Genomic DNA, 14,544 nt, shown 5'->3' on the forward strand with positions numbered 1-14,544 from the left:
TCTACGAAGCATGCTTGGCTTTGAAGCTGGAATCTACAAGGAAGGAATAGTACATGAATCAACACTGGCTGTGAATATCCTTCCAGTGAACGTCATACGTATTACAACCAATATCGTCGGCAACAGTTTTCTCAACGGAAAGGTAAACAGCACGCTACATGAGTTTGCTCCACTTGTACCACCCGGATATAAAATAACGGAACTACCAAAAAGTCTAATTTATACTCCAGTCACCGTCAAGAGAATACAGGAACTGATTGTGCGGGTTGTTGACCAGGACGGTTACCTAATTAACTTTCGAAACGAACAAATCACTTTACGTCTACATCTGAGGAAATATGGGCGTGAAATACTTTAATCTGTATAAAGGTAGGGGAGTGACGAAACCTAGAGTCAGTGGATCACGAGACCTCAAGCGACTAACACGTGTAAACGTACGCTTACTTAAGAATTTGGGGTATAAAGTTAATCAAAATGGCCGATAGTATTTTAGAAATTGAACAGCCGATACAATACGATGATGACATTACCAAAAGTGAATACCATTCTTATAGGCCATTCCTACATGGTCCCTATGAAGCAAGCTCTGAGGTAAGAATTTCAATACAAAATGCTGATATCTACACTCTAATCTCCAAGAGCATTCTACGCATACGTGGCACTTTAACCAAGGCAGATGGTACAGCACCGGATAATGCAAAAATTATAAACAATGGAATAATGCATATGATGAGTCGGATAGCATATGAGCTGAATGGTGTTCAGATTGATGAGTGTCGAGATGTGGGGACTGTATCTAATGTGAAAAACTACTTGTCACGCACAAGTGATGAAAATGGACTTAGTGAAATGTCAGGGTGGAGTCTCGAAGAGAACTACAGCCTTCCTGTTACTGCAGCTGGACAGTTTGAGATTTGTGTGCCACTAAACCATCTGCTCGGATTCGCAGAAGACTATAAGCATATTATCATAAATGCAAAGCAAGAGCTAGTGATAGTATTGGCAAATACATTTACTAATGCCATTGTAGATGTAAGTGTCCAACCACAACAAGTGTCACTAACTCTAAATAGCTTCGAATGGCTTGTTCCACAGATCACTGTTTCACCATCCCAAAGAACACGGCTTCTTCGACTGGTGGAGAAGGGAAAAAATATCGACCTAGCTTTTAGATCGTGGAGCATAGAATCATATCCTAGTTTACCACATGCTCAAACAATTTCTTGGAATGTGAAATCGAGTTTTTCCACAGAGAAGCCACGGTATATAATCGTAGCATTTCAAACTGCTAGACATAACACCATTAATGCTGATAAATCGAGATTTGATCACTGCGACGTAAAGAATATCAAAGTATACCTCAACTCAGAAAGCTACCCCTACATTGATTTAGAAAACAATTTCACTAATGGGTATTACTTACTTGCATATAACATGTATGCAAACTTCCAGTCGAGTTTCTATGGACGGCAATGTGCACCGCTTTTGACTCCTCAAAGTTTCAAAGACAGAGCAACTCTGTTTATGTTTGATGTATATCGCCAGGATGAAAGGATTGCTTCAAATGTAATAGATTGCAAAATTGAAGTTACAACTTCAAGGAACATCCCTGCTTTAACTCAAGCCTTTGCGATTATACTACATGATAGACTTGTATCGTATAACCCAAGAGACAAAACTGTTAAAATACTGACCTAGAAAGGATATTGGCTTAGTCTCGTCTCGACCGCCATGACGAAATGTGTAAACCTCCAAGGCTTCTCTAGTCAGTATGGGTTTATTATCAAGGAACTTAGCATTGCAGATGAAGAAGGAAATGTAATAACACGTAACTTTCAACCTCCATTTAAATGGCGATATCTCACCAGGAAGCATCAAAAAACAAATGCTTGGCTCACTAGAAATTTTCATGGTTTACATTGGGAACACGGACTCTTTCCTTATGCTTCAATACCCAACATATTGACAAGTCATCTGACCGGACCTGTATTGGTTGTAGGAATAGAGCAGAAACGGTGGCTGGCTAGCTATTGTAAGCATAATGTGCTAATATTAGATGTACAAGCAGAATATGACTGTCCATCATTGAAAGAAATAAATAAATTGTACACGTGCAATAATACATGTCCAGGTCCGATCTCAAGACACAATGCAAGCATGCTTAGGGCTTGGATGGTTGATCACCGCGTTGGAATGTTGGAGGGCGCCAGCAAGGCGGTGGGGACAACAACGGAAGCAACGGTACATGTGACTGGACTGGAGGGGGGTCCTAACGGTATAAATTGACATCAACACCCTAGACACAGCAGTCAACTCATAGTCGAGTGGGTATAGTGCTGCTGCTACAAATTCAAGCAAATGTCGTTCGATCCGTCTGCAAAGTATGCGGAAGTAACGCCGGGATTTCGCCGTGTGAACTACATCACCGAGGATGGATACTTTCAACTAGAGGTCTGCAACTTCGGTCATCACTGGACCAGTGATTGTGACGAGGAGGCTCCGGACATCATCGAGACATCCTGCAACAAGGTAGATTGTGTCGTCCATTATCTAAGACCTGACAGTACATTCCCTACAACATTAGAAGCGCTTAAGGCTGCATCAGCGACTGAAACTATAAGCTCGGAACCAGACTATTCCTCAGTAAGGTGCGAGTTGCGGCGCAACACCGATCCGGAGGCAGTTATTAGTTGGAAGGAACAGTGTGACGGGTTTATTCACAACACCACCTACATTAACCATCATTGGTACACATCCTGCAGCTTTCTACTGTGTAGACTCTACCGCTTCACACCCTTCAGTTAAATTTGTAAGCTAAGAAGCAATTTGAAGGTTCGTGCGGTTGTTATTATGTCTTCACGCCATGACAATGATTTCAACAGCTTGTGGCGGAATACGTGTGAATGTATTAGGACCATACCCTTAGAGGACATACCAAGTGAAGCAGAGGATGAGGAAACATTTCTACACAATTGGTTTGAAATCGAGTACTGCAGACAACATGGGCGACGCTGGTCACGTGAAGAGCCGTGGGGACGATCCCCTGAGCGTGATCGTTCGCCAATAGAGTCCGCACATCAAGTTTTTAGAGATGTACCTACAATTCAACCTGCTCGTGAACCAATGTTACCACCAATCATCGCTGTCGAACCACTGCCAATTGCATCACGTCAATCACCTCCTACATCAATCAAAGAGAGACCGTCACCTCCATCAATTGTGGGGAGACCAGCACGGACATCGCATCTCATGCTAGGAGCAAATCTAACGTCTAACTTTATAAACGTAAGTGAATCAGCAATTAACATCTCATAGAGTATAGTATACAACTGAAAACAATTTTAACAATGGACTGTTCTAATAAATGCTCTACTCTATGGAATTGCATAACAGACATATTTATCCAAGTGATACATATATTTTTAAATACGACCCTCGCCTCGTGCGATGGCAGTCGAGCTGAAACTGTGGTGGTGTAAGGACCTACAGCAGAAGTAGTTAACCAAGATGTCTAACTTTCAACCGAACATGATATACTCCAGTGTAACGCCCGGTCTAGGTACTGTTGATTACAGTGAGTCTATCGACGGGGTTTTAAAACATTTTTCGGAGAGATGTGACGCTGTGTTTCACGTGAAACAGGTTTTAAACCCAGGACCTCAAGATACACCTCTAGAAGTTATCAACTGTCTGGGCTATGGACATTGTAGTGTGAATATGATGAGAGACGATACAGTTCTCCCTGCAACACCTGAAGAGGTTTTCGCACATGCATTCAACCTACCAGCTATTCGGTCACCACCAGCATCTGCATGTGGCCAGACTTCGCCAGTACAGACATCAACTGCCTGTACCCAGATGGGTGCTACATCGCCAGCACCTACTACATCAGTAGCAGTCCAGCCTAAACACCGGCGTCAGCTTCGCCTTCCTACATCTCGCAAGAGTCGAACCCGAGATCTCAGTCATCTAGGTCCGATCAGTGAAGACACCACTCAAGTATGTTCCACAGAAAACACTAGTGATGAAAGAACTGTTGAGATTGCCCGTGTAGCTGTACGTTCATTACTTCTGGAACTATTGAGCAAAGTATAATGTTATTTATATCAATTTTCTCTTTAATATGTATTTCAGAGTTTATTATACTCTATGTAACTTGTAGTTATGCTTAATATTTAGGTATTGGGTCTCGAGTTAATGTTGCCTTTGTCACTATGATGTGTAGTGTGTGAATATTATGTGATTTTATTACTCGTTATTTACTTCTTTTAAATCATCGATTGTTCTTACCCCTTGCTGTTTGTAATAAGATTTAAATAAATATGTGTTTAACATTTACGTTGTTTGCTTTAATTTCAAAACATTTAATTGCCGCTATTATTGAATTGTAACTATAAGTTATTAGTCTCCTCAGCTAGAGTGATTGCTTTAATACATAAATTCTAACACTACCTTCGAGATGTCTTCCGCCACTACGAGAAGAGAGAGAGACTCTACACAACACCAATATTTTATAAATACTCTATCATATTTAATAAACATACATTAATAAATAATAATAATATGGCTACAGGTTCCAAACTTATCTCGACTGGTTACACATTGCATAACACTTGTAGGTTTTTAAATTCAAACTTGGCACCATCCGGCGACAATACCTTGAATTAAAGATGGCCGACAGTGGTGCCATCCGGTAGCGACTTTATGAATTAAAGATGGCGATGGTGGCGCGCTCCGGCGGTAACTTTAAGAATTAAAGATGGCGATGGTGGCACACTCTGGTAGCAACACTAGGAACTAAAGATGGCGATGGTGGCGTCATCTGGTATCGATTGTATGAACTAAAATATGGCGACGGTGGCGCCATCTACCAGCCAACTTGAGAACCAAGATGGCGGTGCCTCTGGCAACTAATTTTTGAATTTGGCGCGCGATACTAGCGACATCTACCAGCCAACTTGAGAACCAAGATGGCGACGCCTCTGGCAACTAATTTTTGAATTTGGCGCGCGATACTAGCGACATCTACCAGCCAACTTGAGAACCAAGATGGCGGCGCCTCTGGCAACTAATTTTTGAATTTGGCGCGCGATACTAGCGACATCTACCAGCCAACTTGAGAACCAAGATGGCGGCATGCGACACCTGCCTGCCGACTCCCTAACTAATATTTGAATTTGGCGCCATCTGGTAGTCTGTGCTGGAATTAAAGATGGCGATGGTATAATAATAATTTGAATTTCATGCATTTGGGAAGGCAAAGACACCCTCCCCCCTTTTATCATAAAACTTGACGTCAGTACGTGGCATATATAGATTATTTATTCCACCATATCCCAATTGGTCTCGTGGTCTAGTGGTCAAGGTGTCCGCCTCGTAACCACGACATCCTGGACGTTTTCACATCCCATGGATCGAATCCCAGCCTCGGCACTGAAAATATTTTAGTTAAAGAAAAAAATAAAATAATCCCTGCTGCTATCTGGTGGCGACCAACAGAACTATATGACGTTGCAAGATGGCTGCCTCCAGCAGACGGAAACAAGATGGCGGCCTGCAGCAGACGAAACAAGATGGCGGCCACCAGCAGACGAAAACAAGATGGCGGCCACCAGCAGACGAAACAAGATGGCGGCTGATGATTACATCGAATTTCAAAAGTTCGAAAAAAAAAAATTCGAATCCAAGATGGCGGCCGTGACGAAAAGTGCAACGGTGACGTCACGATTCGAAGTTGGTGGAAATTTCTAGAAATATAAAATGGCGGATGGATTAGCATGGATTAACATATGGATTAGCATGGATTAACATATGGATTAGCATGGATTAACATATGGATTAGCATACTAATTGGCATAGATTGGCATAGATTGGCATAGATTAGCATATATTGGCATAGATTGGCATAGATTAGCATAGATTAGCATAGATTAGCATAGATTAGCAAGGTCAAAGGTCAAGGTCAAAGGTCATGATGACGTCATCCAAGATGGCCTCCGATGACGTCATCCAAGATGGCCGCCGATGACGTCATCCAAGATGGCGGGCTCCTGGCTCCTGCGCCTGTGCTTGAACCCCCTATTTCCAACTACTTATATAGTAAATAATATAATGTAACTGGCCACTACAAATAATACAACTTTTATAATATTGTCAATTCTTTCAACTGCTAACTGTTAACCCCGACATGGAATCTTTCGACGCCTATCGCTCTCTGTTAAATGGAAATATGTAATCTAAATATTCCGCTGTACGGAACGTATTAAAAACATACTCACAAACTTCAGACGACAATTCTTTACCAAGAAAAAAACAATTTTAAAAATGTTACAAAACGTGGTCTAACTCGATTCCTGACATAGACATGCACCATAGAAGTAGTTTATATTTGAGACTTAAGTATAATAGCAGTAGTTAAAACATTTTTATCTCCATCAAATTTCAAACGTCGCTAAAACGTTCAAGAGTGGTTTTACTGAGAACATAATGCACATTTAGAGGTGGTGTACGTCTTGATAATAGCGATGTCAATATTAATGCAACTATGCATATAACTTTAACATTCATCGCACATATTATTGTAAAAACTCCTAAGTCATTGTTTCATATTGCATTTACGATCATTTCTGTTTCAAGTATATGTCCAATGACCAGCTTAAACAAGCACTCAAATACCCAATCTCAAAAATTACTACTTATAAGTTGCTTTTATTTTTCCTCTCCTTATCAGCGAATCAGTAAAAACCAACAAACAGTATCGACTTGGAGCATTCAAAATCCATGTTACTTTGCACGAGTCACCATAAAGAACCCGCGAAGCTGACACCTTGAACAAATCCGGCAAACTTTCGCCGTCTATAAGGACATAATTTTTTTTTGTTCACACTCAACCAATTATGGATAGAGACGGGAAAAATTCGCGCTTTCGATGACCTATAGGATAAACTTCACAACCCTCTACATACTCAGGCAAATCCCACTTGCTCATTGGCTATTGACTCGTGACAATTGTCAACTGGGACGCTTGCGATTCGATACTTTTTTGGTTGAAGGTTTCCCATTGGCTAAAAGTCCTTCAGATAAACTGTAAGCCAATCACAGAAGCAATATAAATGTACAGTTGTTTGGGTTCTAGCATATCGTGAAATGAATCCGCGAATTTTTCCGGTCTCTAATTATGGCGTTATACAGTTTCTGAACTTGTCAATGGAGTAATGTGGAAATGAAAATTTATAAATGCAGCCCCAATATCATGCTTCCACTCAATCCTTATCTCGAGAACGCGAAATTCATAATCTAAGATACCACGAGAGGTACGACCCTCTTGTAACTAACGACCTGTCTGCGCTTAGCTTTCTTGGGCGGAGTTCTGTCGAAAAGACCAGAGAACTTTTATTGTTTCTTTCTGCAGTTTGCTGTCAGCCCCTCTGAGGCTTGAGTGAGGGGGGTGGAGGGGGGCGAAGTGATGGTGGAGGGGCGGGACTGATAAACACTCGGACGAGATGGCCGGCAGTCGAGGAGACGCGGTCTGGCGGGGAGGGTAAGGGAAGCAACCCCCTTCGCAGATGTCAATACGGCGGGACGTGTTTGTGCGCGGCCAGAAGGCAATCAGGTAAGATGGAGAGGGTTTCAGAAGGTGAGGCAGGGAGGGGTCACGTGTTTGGACAGGCCACTAGTCTGAGAGCCTCGCCGTGGGGGTCACATCCACCCCCACCCCCCCACCACCATTCCCCACGACCCTCCAACACTGGGGGGCCCTTTTCCTGTCACATCTCACCACGGGGTACAGTCAACACCGGCAGCGCTCACGCACTTGAATACCGTAAGTGGCCTCTTTCACGCAACTTGTCATCCTGATCGGTTAGTTTTTTTCGTCACGGTTAACTTATGCTCTATTAAGTCTATAACACAAAGCCAGTTTTTATTTACCTGCTTCTGACATAAAGCCCGACGTTTCAACGTACCTCGTTGCAACCATCTTCAAGGGCGATTGACTATCGAAATCATTATTTTTTTATTTATAAAAATTTTATTATTTAAGGCATTTTAAAGCCTACAAAGAGTTACTTTGATGTTACATAACAATAACATAATAATGTATGGAACCAATGTAAGAAAATACGTCCCTTCCGTAGATTAATTACTAATTTCCAAATCATGTTTCTAGTTATTGATGGTTCCAAGAGTACGTTACACATTCTTCACGGTTATTGATCACTCCAGCGTCTGCTAAGAGCGTCTTTGTACTAAGATTATAGTTAGTTTGTATTCCGAGTGGTCCAGGCGCGAGAGTACGCTAACTTTTAACGTTCTCTTGTGTTTTCTTTCATCATGCTTTCGTACAACTTTTGATTTGGACAACAATTACTTTCTCTATCTTATATTTTATTGAAGTGTAAGTTTAGTCTTCGAGTTTGTATCCTAACGAAATCAAATGTCATCCTCAAAATAAAAACTGAACATAATTTTTAAAGTTCCATTTTAGCAAAGTAAATAATACCGCGTTTCAAATTCTCACTTACACATTCAAAATGATATTGATTGTTTTACAATATTGCTGCTATACTTCAGTTATCTTGCTTTCGTGGGTGTTATTTGTATAACCACAATTAAAACCGAATTGTAATGTTAGCTTGCAAGTATTTATATGGCTAGGGGCATAACTATACTTGGTGGCAAGTGAGAAATCATGGAATAACATGGGGTATACTCAGGAGACATTTGTCTTTCAGTGCGTTTTCATATTATCTGTGACGTCAAGACACTCTAACATTTTCGCGAAGGAAAAAAAGCGTTAAAATGTTTTATAAATAAAGTATAATGTTCCATTTGATAAAGACTTGAGATTTAGGGGTAGCAGTCAGTAGAACGAAAGTTATTTGTTTGTAAATTTCAGAAGAAAAACTTTTGGTCATATGACTGTGTGAAATGAAGCTTGGGTTAGATGAATTTCGGAAAATTACTTAAAGCATGATGCCTGACGGTCAAACGATTTTCGGTCTAATGTCATGTTACAGATTTGTGGGTATTATGTCATGCAAACGTTAAATAATTTTTGTATGAGTTTATACGTAGAGACCGGAAAAATTCGCGAATTCATTTCATGATAGGCTAAAATACAAATAGTTATACCTCAGTGCTGCCTCTGCTTTGGCTCACAACTCACCTGGATGACGCTGGGCCAAATAAGAAACACCCGACCAAAGCTTTATCGAATCACAGGCTGCTACGTTGGGACGTCTCACAAGACAGCAGCCAATGAGTGGATGGCACTTGACCGAGTGTACGTAGAACTATGGAGTTCATCCTCGAGGTCATTGAACCCGCGAATTTTTCCGGTCCCTATTTGTACGTTATCTCCTTAAGCTTAATCAGAGAAAAACCCACGTGTACATAATTGTCTCCGCATGACCGTTTCACAACAAAACGTGACACCACTTTGCGAACCAAGGTTCAGAGAGTCGAAGAACGTCCAAGCCTCGCAGAGGGCAGTTCCCGTGGTTGCACACGTACTGATCGGACCTGACGGCAGGCAGAGAGATGCTCTCCGCTCCCCCCCCCCCCATTCCTCGGCAGACATGATGACGTCCCCTCGTCAGGCACGTCACGTCTCGTTGCAAGTCCCTCCTCGAGGGCCGGTCGTCGACGGGGACCTCGCCCGAAGTGAGGGGGGAGGACCTAGAAGCAGTCCAGGGACTGCACTCTGCTGTCCGCACCAAGCGTCTTCGAGGACGGCACTTCGTGGGTGGAGCGCGCGCGAGCCACTGCTTTCTTCTTTTCCCCCTGACAGTTTGTAAACAGTCGGGTCTTCACGTACGTCAGATACACTTCTAAATACGAAACTGCGAAAGCAATTGCTAGTCATTATCGATTCTCTGACAAATCAGTTAAAACTGCTCTGAATTGATGCGTAAGGAACAATTTTATGATTTTCCCAAACAAAATTCCACTGATTTGCTTTTGTTTTAATATCATGACATCAAGATTGCACGGTGAGCAGGGGAATTTTTTTTCGCGAAATAAGACGGCAATAAGGTGTGTCCGCGCTAGCGATTGTTTTACTTGTGATTGGCGGCCGTCTGCAAGAGAAGCCATTAATTAGCCTACTTGGACGGGCCGTTCAGTAGACATGTATCCAGAGTAAACCCAGCCAACCATGAAACAACAGACATCGCTGCAAAGTTTTAACTTGCAGCTGGTCTGTAAATCATTTCGCGAAAGGTTCATGGCCCTAACGATGAGCCACTACGAGGAAATCTACGTCAGCAAACAGGAGGACTTGCTACAAGGATGATTGGCTAGGTACACACCGCGCTGCTTCAAGGGGACCTCACCATGCCACGTCCTTTAGAAGCCACAGCTTGCAGTACAGCTTTCGCATCAACTTTTATGACTCAGCATAGCATATAACCTAGTTTTGGACTTTTTTTACCTCAATATAAATATATATAATACTTATGACAGTTGTAGTTTCCCCAGTGAAATAATCGGTTATTATCTCTCTATGGTTCCAAATTGATACCTGTTAGTAAATATAATTCTATAACTTGGTAAACATTATCTTGAGATGTTCTTATTTATGTCCCGTCATACTAGAAATTTGGATAAGTAACTTAAAATCATAATTATAGCAAAATATATACTTTACTCTCTGGTCGCGCCAATTCAACGAATAAATAGCAGGGGGCGACTCTACAGATAACCCGATCCAGCTTCCCCGTGTTTTCAACACAATCGCGACTGGCATAGCTCCTGTGCGTTGTCCACAATGCAGAAGCCAGCCTAATATTAACCGTCCTGGCAGTTATTTGTGTGGTACAAAGCATTGAAAACGTCTCCAGCGACACCTGTGCCTCTTCCAGCGTTCCGTAACTTGAAACATTGCTTCGCTCTCATGGTTTTCAGGTTGAAAATCCATCCCAAATTACTGCAAAATTAAGAAAAATGAAATAATATAACTAATGATAGAATTAATTTCCCTCATCAATTTTTGACGGTAAATCAGGAAACTCCTGTGCATTTGTGTTGCCTCCTATTCGCGCCCGCATGTTCACTGTTAAGTGCCTACGCGTGATGCGTCACAACAGACTTGAGCTCTTCAAGCATGCTCTATCCTCATTCGCCCTTTTTTCCCCGTGGTACTACTGGTAATGTCTGTCTAAAATCGTCACAAAAAAAGGATTGTAACACCAACCATTAGTTGATCATTTTGTCGAATATCTCTGAGTGTTCTATCAACCACCTCTACTGCTTTTCGATTCTTTAATTTATTTAATGTATGCAACGTCTGATAGTACAGCACAAAAAAAGATAACTTGAACTGGAAATTTTAAAAGAAAAGGCTGTTCCACGCGCGGTTGTAGAATCGAGCCGATAATTGTGCACACGTACTAATCGATAGGGATAAAAGACAAGATGTCGAGACGATTTTTAAAAAAAATCCGTATGTCTAATACACCCTCACTCATGATCATCATACTTCACCATTTTAACCAGCCGATCAGCCTGGACTCTATCCGATTTGGACATCAGAAGCTCCGAAAACACGGTATCGGTTGATCGGAAGATATTTAAGCCAACAGCACACGAGCCGATATTTGTCTTGACTCGATCAATCTCCGACCCTGCAAGAGTGAGATGAGTACAGCACATGCTCCACATGTATTCCATTTTTTTTATCATAACATTAGATAAAACAACATTACCCGTGTTCCGATCTGTAGGACACAAATAAAAATTAACACCGTGTTGCCACATTTCCCTTAAGACTCCCAATGTTAAATACCCACTGTCATAGCCCCGGTATTGCATTGCATTTGGACCATTTTTGCACTGATCGGCACTTCCCTCACCCCGTCACGTATGTCAAGAAATTCCTTCGGCACTTAGCCCACTCTTGTATCACAGAGAATAGTTACTTGTATATCCCACTGCTGACGCAGAGTTTCTCTCAGCGCTGTCGAAAGAGTACTGTGGAGGTAATGGTGATAAACATAACACCAAGTGTAAGCCGTGTACAAAGCCGTAAGCTGAGGCCAATGAGACAATGTCGCTCACGAGACAATACCCCTGCAGGGTATGTTGCAATTTGGAATCGTTCACACACAGTCTCAAGCGACAGAAGGACACCCTTCCCCCCCCCCCCCCCGCCCCCCCAAACCACGGGCTGTTTGTAGTAGTTAAAAAAATAATCGTAAATATGTGGTTATTGTGGTAAAAAAAAAAAATTGAAATCATAATATTAATAGATGTTTGGCTAAGCAAGTGGCTCGAACCGAGTGACGTGTGGTTCGAATCCCCTTTGAAGTGGAAGCCACAGTGGGGAGAGAGTGTTTGCGTTGGTCCGTATAAGGACAGTCGTGTGGGAAGCGGAGACTTGTCGTGGAACTGACGACGTCGTAGATCTGTCTTGAGCGAAGTTTTCTTTCCTCCGGTCCTCCGGTCACCCGCTGTGCGCGGTCACGTGGAGCCATCATCTCGTTGGGGGGGGGGGGGAGGGGGCTGTCATCGCCAGCACGCCCACCCTCAGCGACTCCCCACAACCACAGGAGGGTTGCCGCGGTGGTTTCCCCGAGCGTGAAGCGCACGCGCGCGAGAGAGAGAGAGAGAGAGAGAGCGCCGGCGGACTCCGGTCGACCGTCACGTGACGTGACGTGATGTGACGTGACGTGACGTCACCCGGCAACGCAAAGCAGCGCGCGCGGTCTCGACCTTCCACTCGCCGGCCGATCTCAGGCCGTGTTCCGTGCTGTGCTCCGATTTGGTTCGTTCTCGATCGGGGACGCAATCGGCGTTCGTTCGTCACCCAACTTCAGCAGTTCGGAGCTTGTGTTGCTTTATACGAGCATCCCTAAAATCTGCCAAATTAATCTAATAGATAATTTTAACTTTCAGCGAAAAACAGTATACTTTTTTGGATGATTCTTGCAATAGGAAGATTGATTTAGCATAATGTATTGGAAGTAAGCCGTCGCTGGTTTACAAAAATGAACACATAAATACAGATAACAAACCAACATAAGCTGATGTCAAATGTTAGGACAACACATGGATGGAATTTATTAAAAATAAAAATGACAGCATATACGTTTACAATAAATAGATTGACTACGACGAGACAGTTGCAAGAAAAACGGTACCTATAGAAAAAAATATATGTAAGCGAGTCTTTCAGTACTCGCCAACGAGCAAATTCATGTATTCTCTGTTGCAAATACACTTATAATACGAAACTCAGACACGAAATTTGAAGTAGAATTATTTAAAATAATGCCGAACGTGATGAATATATGTAAATTGAGTTTTCAACTGCATTTCTGGACGTGAATCGGACGTAGTTTCCGCATCCGGGGCTAGAATTCGTTACCAGAGCAGCTACTTAGACTATCGAACCATTCGATTTGCATAGAGAAATTTTAAACTATGTACATATATAATGAAACTGCTGCGATAAAAGCGAAAATACTTGAAAAATATGAACCCCCGTATTTTAACCTGATTTTCGACAAGGAAATTTATTAAAATACCTCTCATCTTGTCTAAATTCACTAAACAGTTAATACTATAGTTTTTTTCTTTGGCTTTATGAACTTTGATTTTCTCCATCCACCACAGATAGCAGCGCCGTGGTTACACATTTCCGTTCCACAAACAGCTGCGGTTTTCAACTCGACAGGCCAATCCACATTGAAAAGATTTTTAACTTTAATCCTATGATGTTCTACGTTAACTCCATCGGTTAAACTTTAAACTTAATTATAATCTTGGATTATTGTACATTTGTCACATATTCGTTATAATTTTTAATTCGATAGGGCAGTTGGAAAAGTGAATGTATTTGCCAAATTTCATGACTCCATGAGTCCAATAATGAAGTAATAAATAACATTTATCCTGTATGTGTAACTTCGAGGGAGAAGTCCTTTAGAGGAAAGGTTTATGGGCAAGCCCCCAACGTAAAACGAAGCCCCCAACGCAGAACCCCATAAAAGTGCATTTAAGAGAATTCTGGGGGCAGTAGTACTTATGATGGGATGATTGGAGGCGAAGCTCTCTCTAGGGAATTTTAGGGGCGATACCTCTTAAGAATACCCTTTTGGTAGCAGAGCTCCCAAAAATTTTGTTCCTAACGAGAAACATTAACCTAACATATTATTTGCGATTGATGAATGAATTCGTGTCTGAAACATATATTCTATTACGTAATCACAGTTTTTTTCAAAGTCAGCGTAAAAAACACAGAAAAAGAATACGCACTTGCACGAAAAATTGTACCTTAAACATTGTACAGGATGTAACACAAATGCACTAAAACCCGCGAGTAAAATTATTCCCATTCGAACTTGTGTTTTACGTTAAGTTTTTAAGCACACAGGCTCTTTGTTATAGTTCAGCTATTTCATTATAGATCTTCAGCCAGGAAGACAAAATCTTGCACAATTTATTCAAACATGCTACAGAAACGGTCAGAATAGTCACAAAAATACAATTTCTAATATTTATAATAAAAGGACTTATTTTATGCAGGAAAATATTCTACTAAAA

This window comes from Bacillus rossius, chromosome 3, assembly GCF_032445375.1.
Source record: "Bacillus rossius redtenbacheri isolate Brsri chromosome 3, Brsri_v3, whole genome shotgun sequence".
NCBI classification, from domain to species: domain Eukaryota; kingdom Metazoa; phylum Arthropoda; class Insecta; order Phasmatodea; family Bacillidae; genus Bacillus; species Bacillus rossius.